At 35.8% G+C, this 8,596-nt stretch overlaps 1 non-coding gene across 1 annotated transcript; it reads left to right on the forward strand.

The window, feature by feature from the left end:
- The first annotated feature begins 8,095 nt into the window (after positions 1 to 8,095).
- On the forward strand, positions 8,096 to 8,266 carry LOC126016719 (U1 spliceosomal RNA). Its single transcript, XR_007498476.1, has one exon. It is a non-coding gene; the product is annotated as a U1 spliceosomal RNA (small nuclear RNA).
- Positions 8,267 to 8,596: the final 330 nt, after the last annotated feature.

Here is an 8,596-nt window from a genome sequence, read left to right on the forward strand (position 1 = left end):
AAACCTGGGATTAATTCTGAGTACTGCAAATGGTTATCTGAACTTTGCCAGGAGTGATCCCTGAGCACAGATTCATGATGAGTACCAGATATGGTCATAAAACTAAAACAGAAATCACATCAAAAAAAGAAAAGAAACATTTTAATCATGGAAGAAATACTTTGCATTTACCATGTATCCTAGAGTAATAATAAATCTTCTACAATTTAAATTAGTTCTCTAAATTTGGTGGCTTTTATTTAAATATACTTAAATATCCTAAAAGTCATTAATTATATCTTTAAACCAAATGTGTGTCACAATTTAGTTTCAAGTTCTAAACTTGGAAATAATGATAACCAATATTATAACTCATAAATAGAAAGATAATTGACATTTATCTCCACAAAAGCAGAAAGAAAGGAAACAGGATATAAAGAAATGTCAAATTGAAAATGGGCCAAAAATCAATATTAAACCAGTACCAGACAAGGATAACTTGTCTCAAAGCCTTAAAAATGCATCAGACAAGGATAATTTTCTTCAAAGCCTTAAAGATAAAGACAGCATGTCTTCAGTTTTCCACTCCTCCCAAGGCTTACAGATAAGAACAGTCTTCATAGTTTTGTCTCCCCTGTTCCCCAAAAGCATACTATTTAGTTTAGGTTTATAGTAAGAGGGAATGTGTCTCAAGACACTAGCCCATGAGGAATTTTAGTGACGCTCTTTCTACCCTATGCTTTTTCCCTATATAAACCCATTCTTATGCCAGGAAATAGACAGCATTGAACCATTAAAAAATCTTTGATTTTGGATTTCAAACCCAGACTATCAAACAAGGGGAATGACACTTGGAGGGCATGAAGAGATTGTGTACTAGAGATGACAAAGGGAGAGTGATGACAGGATTAGGCACTTTGTTAATGATAGTATGCTATAACTTTGTACATCAACACTACAAACTTAAACACACACACACACACACACACACACACACAAAAACTAGGACCTAAATCATAGTAAACCGTTTTCAAAAGAAAAATCCATCTAGTGACTGTTAAGGCTAAATGATTGCATTGAGGACATCAATTCACTGTCTCCCAATCTGCTGGTTTATTGTCAATAAAGCTCTTTTTCAACCACTACTGGGTCTTTTGATTGGCTTGCCCTTGATTGTGGAATCATCCCTTTGTTCAAGATGTACAATATGATGTACAAAAGCTTCAGGTATAATATATAAAGTAAATAATTTGATAAAGGCTATTATTTAATGTATTTCTCTGTGTTTTGATGATATGAAAGTTAATATTGCTTTATGTTTAAGAATACAAATGTGTTGGTGTATATATATTTAAGACTATTCATTACTACCTTTATCAATACAGAGCTTCAAAAATTGGGAGTAACAATAATCTTAATCATTACCTATTGGGGTTGAAATAGTCACATAAATTAACAAACATTTAGAAAGAAGAATATTCTTTACAGGCAGAATTGGAGTTGTTTACTAGATTTATCAACAACAAAGAGATAATTTTCTCATTAAAAACTATTATTGTTTTATAATAAAGATCTAGTTCAAAGTATTACAATTTAAAATGTTTCATTATGAAATGCAATTTTTCTTTTTTCTTCTTTGTTTTGTTTTTTTTTGGTAACGCCAAGCAGCACTCAGAGGTTTCTCCTGGCTCTACGGTCAGAAATTCTACTGGCAGGCTCGGGGACCATATGGGACACTGGGATTCGAACCACCATCCTTCTACATGCAAGGCAAACGCCTTACCTCCATGCTATCTCTCCAGCCCCATGAAATGCAATTTTTAAAAAGGCTACTGTAAACATGGTAAAAAATGTTAATGCTAAGCCACAATGAAAATAGATTCTTTGCCAAAATATTAGTATGTAGTATTATATAGTAAGGAAGATGATTAAAATGTATACAGAAGTACCAAGAGTTTGTTTATGCTACTTTTACAAACCTTGTAAAGGCTTAAAATTTTGCCAAACTTGCTTTCACACTAATTTAACCAGAGTGTATTTCTCAACCACAAAGTCTGCCTTGCATTTGAAGTCAAACTTTGAAAGAGACAAAGCTATTCTTTCTTCAGCCACATTCTGTGTTTTAGTACCTTTACTGATTGTCTGCCCTCTGGGGCCAGTCAGGTCTGTGTCTGAGCAGGAACAGGGAAACTTGCATCCTAATCCCTCCCACCAAGGAGAACAGGTCATTCTTTCTGGGCTTCCCTCAGTCTCCTTCCTGATTCCAGTACTATTGCTGATCATCTGCCCCCTAGGGCCAGTCAAGCCTATGTCTGGGCTGGAAAGGAAACTTCCCATCCTTTCCATAAACCCTTTTCTGCACCAGCACAAAGTAATTAAAATTTATATCATAGCGTTCCTGGAAGATTGGATCTAGCACATCTTTCTCTTAGAATGTATACAGTTCAGGGGCTGGTGCTGTGGCGCAAGGGGTAAGGCATCTATTTGCCTTGCCTGTGCTAGCGTAGGATGGACCACAGTTCAATTCTTCAGGCACCCCTATGGTCCCACGAGCCAGGAGCGATTTCTGAGTGCAAGCCAAAAATAACCCTTGAGTGTCACCGGGTGTAGCCCAAAAACCAAAAAAAAAAAAAAAACAAAAACAAAAAAAAAAACCAAAAAAAAATTATATACAGCTCAAAACCCACCTGAATAAACCAATGAATGAGTTTGCAATATTTTTTTATCATACTTAGATAACCTTACTAATTTAGAAAAATAACTTCTAAAGAAGATATACCTCAAGCCATCTTTCATACAATCAATTCAATAGATCACTCTCTCAAACACCTTCATACTCCTGCATTCTAAACCATTAAATGCAAAGATCAACTGGGAAGATAAGGAATATTGTCAGTTGGGAATATGGAGAGAAATCCTGACAAATTTCCAAGTTTACCCCAAAACTTGAACCTTACAGATGAGGATCTAAAATCAACACTTAATGTTTTACAATGGAAATCAAGGAGTCACCAGCCTGCAAAATTAAATTAAGAAATATATAAATGAATAATTTAAAAACTCAAAGAAGAACTCTTTCAGAAGATGAAAGAATACATACAAATAGAACTGAAGGAACTGAAAAACATGTTAACAACCCATAAAAGTAGAATTACACAGGTATAGAATCATACTAATTATGATCAGCATCTATGCACTAAAATATAGACACTGAAAAATATGTAAGGCTTTTGCATACATAGAGAAACATATATGAAGACAACATGATAGTACTGGGACATTTCAACACCCCATTGCTGCCACTAGACTACTAGCAAAGACATAAGAGCTTAAATGAGGCACTAAAGAATTCATACTAATGGATGTATATATGGAGCGTTCCATCTCAAAAAAAAAATATATTCTCCTTAAGTGAACATGGAACTTTCTCTGGGATAGACCCCATTTTATGATACACACATATATATAATCAACATAAAGTCACAAATATAAGAATTATACCAGCCACCCTATCAGACCACAATGTCATAGAGAATAAGATTGACTGTAAAAAGATGTTTAGTACATATAACACCTAGAAACTAAACAACATGCTGCACATCAACAACTGGATCAAATAAACAGATTGCCAAAATTTATGGCAGTAATTGGGGTGAAACTCATAGCAATACAGACTTACATTAGGAAAGAAGAAAAACACAAAATTGACTACCAACAGGGACACCTAAATATTTGGAAAACAAATAACAAAGGAACTTAAACATAATCCGAAGAAAAAAAATAATAATAACCAAGTGAAATCAACAAAATAGAAACACAGAAAACAATACAAAGGATTAATCTGAATGAATAAAAAAGATAAACCACTGACAAAATGACAAAAAAAGGAAAATACTCAAATAAATAGAATCAGAAATGAAAGGGGAGAGATTGCAACAAATCCCCAAGAAATCAAAAAATAATATAAGTTTATTATGAATAACTGTACTCGGTTAAGCTAGCAAACCTAAAAGAAATGGACAGACTTATGGAAAAATATCTCCCAATACTTAATGAGGAGGAAAGAGAAAGCTAAAAGAAGCTAAATGCAAGTAAGGAAAGTGAAAGAATAATTAAAGCTCCCCAAGATAAAAGTCCTGGACCAGATGGATTTACAGGTGAATTTTATCAAGCATTCAGAGAATTACTACAATTAATCCTTAGACTCTTCCAAAACATTGAAAAGACAGGAACCCTCCTATATACCTTCTACAAAGCTAATATCATGCTCATTCCCAAAGCTGACAAAAATACCACCAAGAAAGAAAACTACATGCCAATCTCACTAATGAACATAGATGCAAAATTTCTTGAATAAACCTTAGCAAACCTGGAGCCAGAGCAGTGGCACAAGTGGTAGGGTATTAGCCTTGCATGTGCTAACCAAAGACGGACTGTGGTTCGATCCTCCAGTGTCCCATATGGTTCCTCAAGCCAGGAGTGATTTCTGAGTGCATAGCCAGGTGACACCCCTGAGCATCACTGGATGTGGCCCAAAAACAAACAAATAAACAAACAGACAAAAACCTTAGCAAAGCAAATCTAACAACACACCAAAAAGATTAGACATCATGACCAAGTGGGGTTTTTCCCAAGAATGTAAAAGTTGATCAATATATGCAAATCAACTAACATCATACACCATATCAGTAAAAGGAAGGATAAAAAAACACTTGATCATATCAATTGATACAGAAAAATCATTTGACATAATCCAGCACCCATTTATGATGAAAATCCTCAGCAAAATAGCTGAGCTCTTCTTCAAGATAGAACAGATATCTATAAAAATCCTACAACCAACATTCTTCTTTTTATTTATTTATATATTTATTTATTTAGGTTTTTGGACCAGACCCAGTGATGCTCAAGGGTTACTCCTAGCTATGCACTAAGAAATCACTCCTGCCTAGGGAACCATATGGGATGAAGATGATCGAACTGAGAGGTCCATCCTAGGTCAGCCGCATGCAAGGCAAATGCCCTACCACCGCGCTATTGCTCAGGCCCCAAACAACATTATTCTTAATGATGAAAAACTGAAAGCACAAAATAGAAACACAAAAATACAAAAATCCCTTCCTCACACCTATATTCGTTGCAGAATTGTTTACAATAGCTAGACTCTGGAAACAGCCTAGATGCCCCTTAATAGATGAATGGCTAAAGAAACTATAGTACATATATACAATGAAATCTTATACAGCTGTCAGAAGAGATGAAGTCTTGAAATTTTCCTATACATGAATGCTGAGTGAAATAAGTCAGAGGGAGAGAGATAAACACAGAATGGTCCACTCATCTATGGGTTTTGAGAAAAATGAAAAAACATTTGTGTAATGATTCTCAGAGACAAAATAGAGGAAGACTGGAGGGTCCTGCTCCCGACATGAAACTCACCACAGAGATTGTTGGGTGCAGTCACAGAAATAATTACACTGAGAACTATCATAACAAAATTTGACTGAGTGAGGGAAGTAGAAAGCCTATCTAGACTACAGGCCGGTGTGAGGTGGGGAGGAGGGACACTTGGGATATTGGTGATGGGAATGTTGCACTGGTGAAGGGTTTTTTTTATATATAAAAAAAAGAAAAAAATTGAAAGCATATCCACTAAGGTCAGGCACTAGGCAAGGATGTCCACTGTCACCACTCTTATTCAACATAATATTAGATGTCCTAGCAATAGCGATCAGACAAGAGAAGGAAATCAAAGGAATCCAAATCAGAAAAGAGGAAGTCAAACTATCTTTATTTATAGACAACATGATGTTATATATTGAAGACCCTAAAGAGTTCACAGAAAAGCTCCTAGAACAAATCAATTCAGCAAAATGGCCAACTACAAAATCAATATGCAAAAAACAGTTTAATTCCTTTATACAAATAACTATTCAAAGGAGAAAGAGATCAAAGATTCTATCCCATTTAAAACAGGGTGCAACACTATCAAGTACCTAGTAACCAACCCAACAAGAGGGATGAGAAACCTATGTAAAGGAAACTTCAAAACACTTCAGAAAGTAATTCAAGAAGACCTAAGGAAATGGAAGAACATTTAATGCTCATGGATTTGAAGAATCAATATCATCAAAGTGACCATCTTACCTAAATTACTATATAGATTCAATGCAATCCCTATTCACATTCAGACAAATTTGTTCAAGGACTTAGAACTATCAATTATAAAGTTCGTATAGAATCATAAAAGGCTTAGGGATAACCAGATCAATACTGAAAAACAAGAAACTTGGAGGCATCATATTAACTAATTTGGAGCTCTATTACAAAGCAATAGTGATCAAAACAGCATGGTATTGCAACAAAGATAGATTATCAGACCAATGGATTAGAATAGAATATCCAAGCAACTAATTTTTGACAAAGAAGCCAAGAATAAAAAATGGAATAAAGACTGTCACTTCAATAAATGGTGTTGGAACAATCGAATAAATATGTGTAAGAAATTAAAGATTGATATATTATATATCACACCTTACACAACAGTCAGATCAAAGTGGGTTAAAGATCTTGAGATTAGACTCAAATCCTTAAAGTTCATTGAGGAAAACATAGCAGAACACTCCAAGATTTGAACCTCAAAGAAGTCTTCAGTGATAGGATGCCAATAGCAAGAGCTATAGCATCAAATCTCAATAAATGGGACTACATCAAACTAAAATGGTAAAAGAAACATGAACTAAAATTAGAAGGCAGCAAATAGAATGGGAGAAAAATTTTGCCCTCAACAAATCAGATGAAAAGTTGATTTTTTGGATGTACTAAGTACTCACAATGGTTAACTCCCCCCACCTCAAACACCCTATAAAAATGGGGACAGAAGAACCGGCACTTTTCTAAGGACCAACAGATGGACACATAAAAATGCTCATCATTACTTACCACTAGGGAAATCTAATCAAGACAACAAAGAGATATCATCTTATATAATTGAGAATGGCACATTTAGCATTACTGGGAACAATCTCTGTTGGCGAGGATGTGGTGAGAAAGGAACTCTCCTCTACTGCTGTGGGACTGCTGCCTGATTCAATCCCTAAAAAAAACAGTATGGAGAGTTCTCACTAAACTCAAAATTGAGCTGCCATTTGACTCAGCAACCCCCCTTTTGTGTATGTATCCCCTGAAATGAAAACCCTTCATCTAAAGGAATATATGCACACCATTCTTCATTGCAGCACTCAGTACGAGAGCTAAGACTTAGTAAACCTAGATGCCAACAACAGATGAGTGGATCGTGAAGATATGGTACATATATACAATGGAATACTGTTGTGTATGTAAACATTTCAATGGGATTATTATGCTACTGACCCTACCCTGATCGGTGATTGTGCCCTACCCTAGGGTGTGACCTGGCATTCTGCTCCCACCATTGGGTGGTACCTGATCCCACCATTTGGTGGTACCTGATTCTGGGGAGAAAAGGCGAGGGTCTGTGGAAGGCAAAAGGCTTTTTGGCTGGAACTGATGCTGAGGCTTTTGGCTTCAGTCTTGTCCTCCGAATAAAGCTGATACTTTCACAAGCCTGACTGTTTGCGAGCTGTTTACCCGCCGCTTCACCTCAGAACTGCTGGCTGAACAGGGTGGCAAGACACTGCTCCTAGCTGGAGGGGAAAGACCTCATCCTCCATCCCTCCATCAGCCAATCCCATAAAGGGCTGACTTGCAATAGAATACTACTTAGCTGTAAGGAATGGTTCCATCATGCAATTCACAGCAACATAGATGGAACTACAAGATATTATGTTAAATGATGTAAGCTATAAAAAGAAGGATAAATACAGAATGATATCCTTATATGTTGTACGTAGAATCACTGCACAATCTAACCCAGGAAGCCTTTATTTAGTAAAGTTTACCCTCACTAATGATGATTTGCCTAGAAATGTAAAATTTTATATCTGATTTGCCAGATATATTTTTAAGTGTTCTGATCCATTTCACCTGGTCAGCTTGTCAACTGTAACCCATGTCTGTCATGTGCATGTATGTATGTCTTGGCCACCTCAATGTTTAATGTATGTCTGTAATATACATGATATCTGTCTATATAATACTTACCTGGCAGGGGAAATACCATGATCACGAAGCTGATTTCCCCAGGGCGAGGCTTATCCATTGCATTTCGGATGTGCTGACCCCTGCGATTTCCCCAAATGTGGGAAACTCGACTGCATAATTAGTGGTAGTGGGAGACAATATTTAAAAAAATATATATCTGTCTATATTGTATATTGTCCTTCCACCTATCATATATAGCCACTCCCCCACTTACCTCTTTAAAAATCCTTTTCTAGCCTTTGACTCTCTCACCCCTGATTTCAGTAAACTCAAAATTAAGCTTCCATAAAATCCAGCAATCCCTCACTGGGGTATATATCCCCAGGACAGAAAAAGATTCATACAAAATGATATAAGTACACACATAATTCATTGAAAAATTTGACACAATAGCCAAGTTTTGGAATCAATATAGATGTCCAACAGCAGATGAGTGAATCATGAAGATGTGGTCCATATATATTATATATTATATTATATATTATACAAATTA

This window comes from Suncus etruscus, chromosome 8, assembly GCF_024139225.1.
Source record: "Suncus etruscus isolate mSunEtr1 chromosome 8, mSunEtr1.pri.cur, whole genome shotgun sequence".
NCBI classification, from domain to species: Eukaryota; Metazoa; Chordata; class Mammalia; order Eulipotyphla; family Soricidae; genus Suncus; species Suncus etruscus.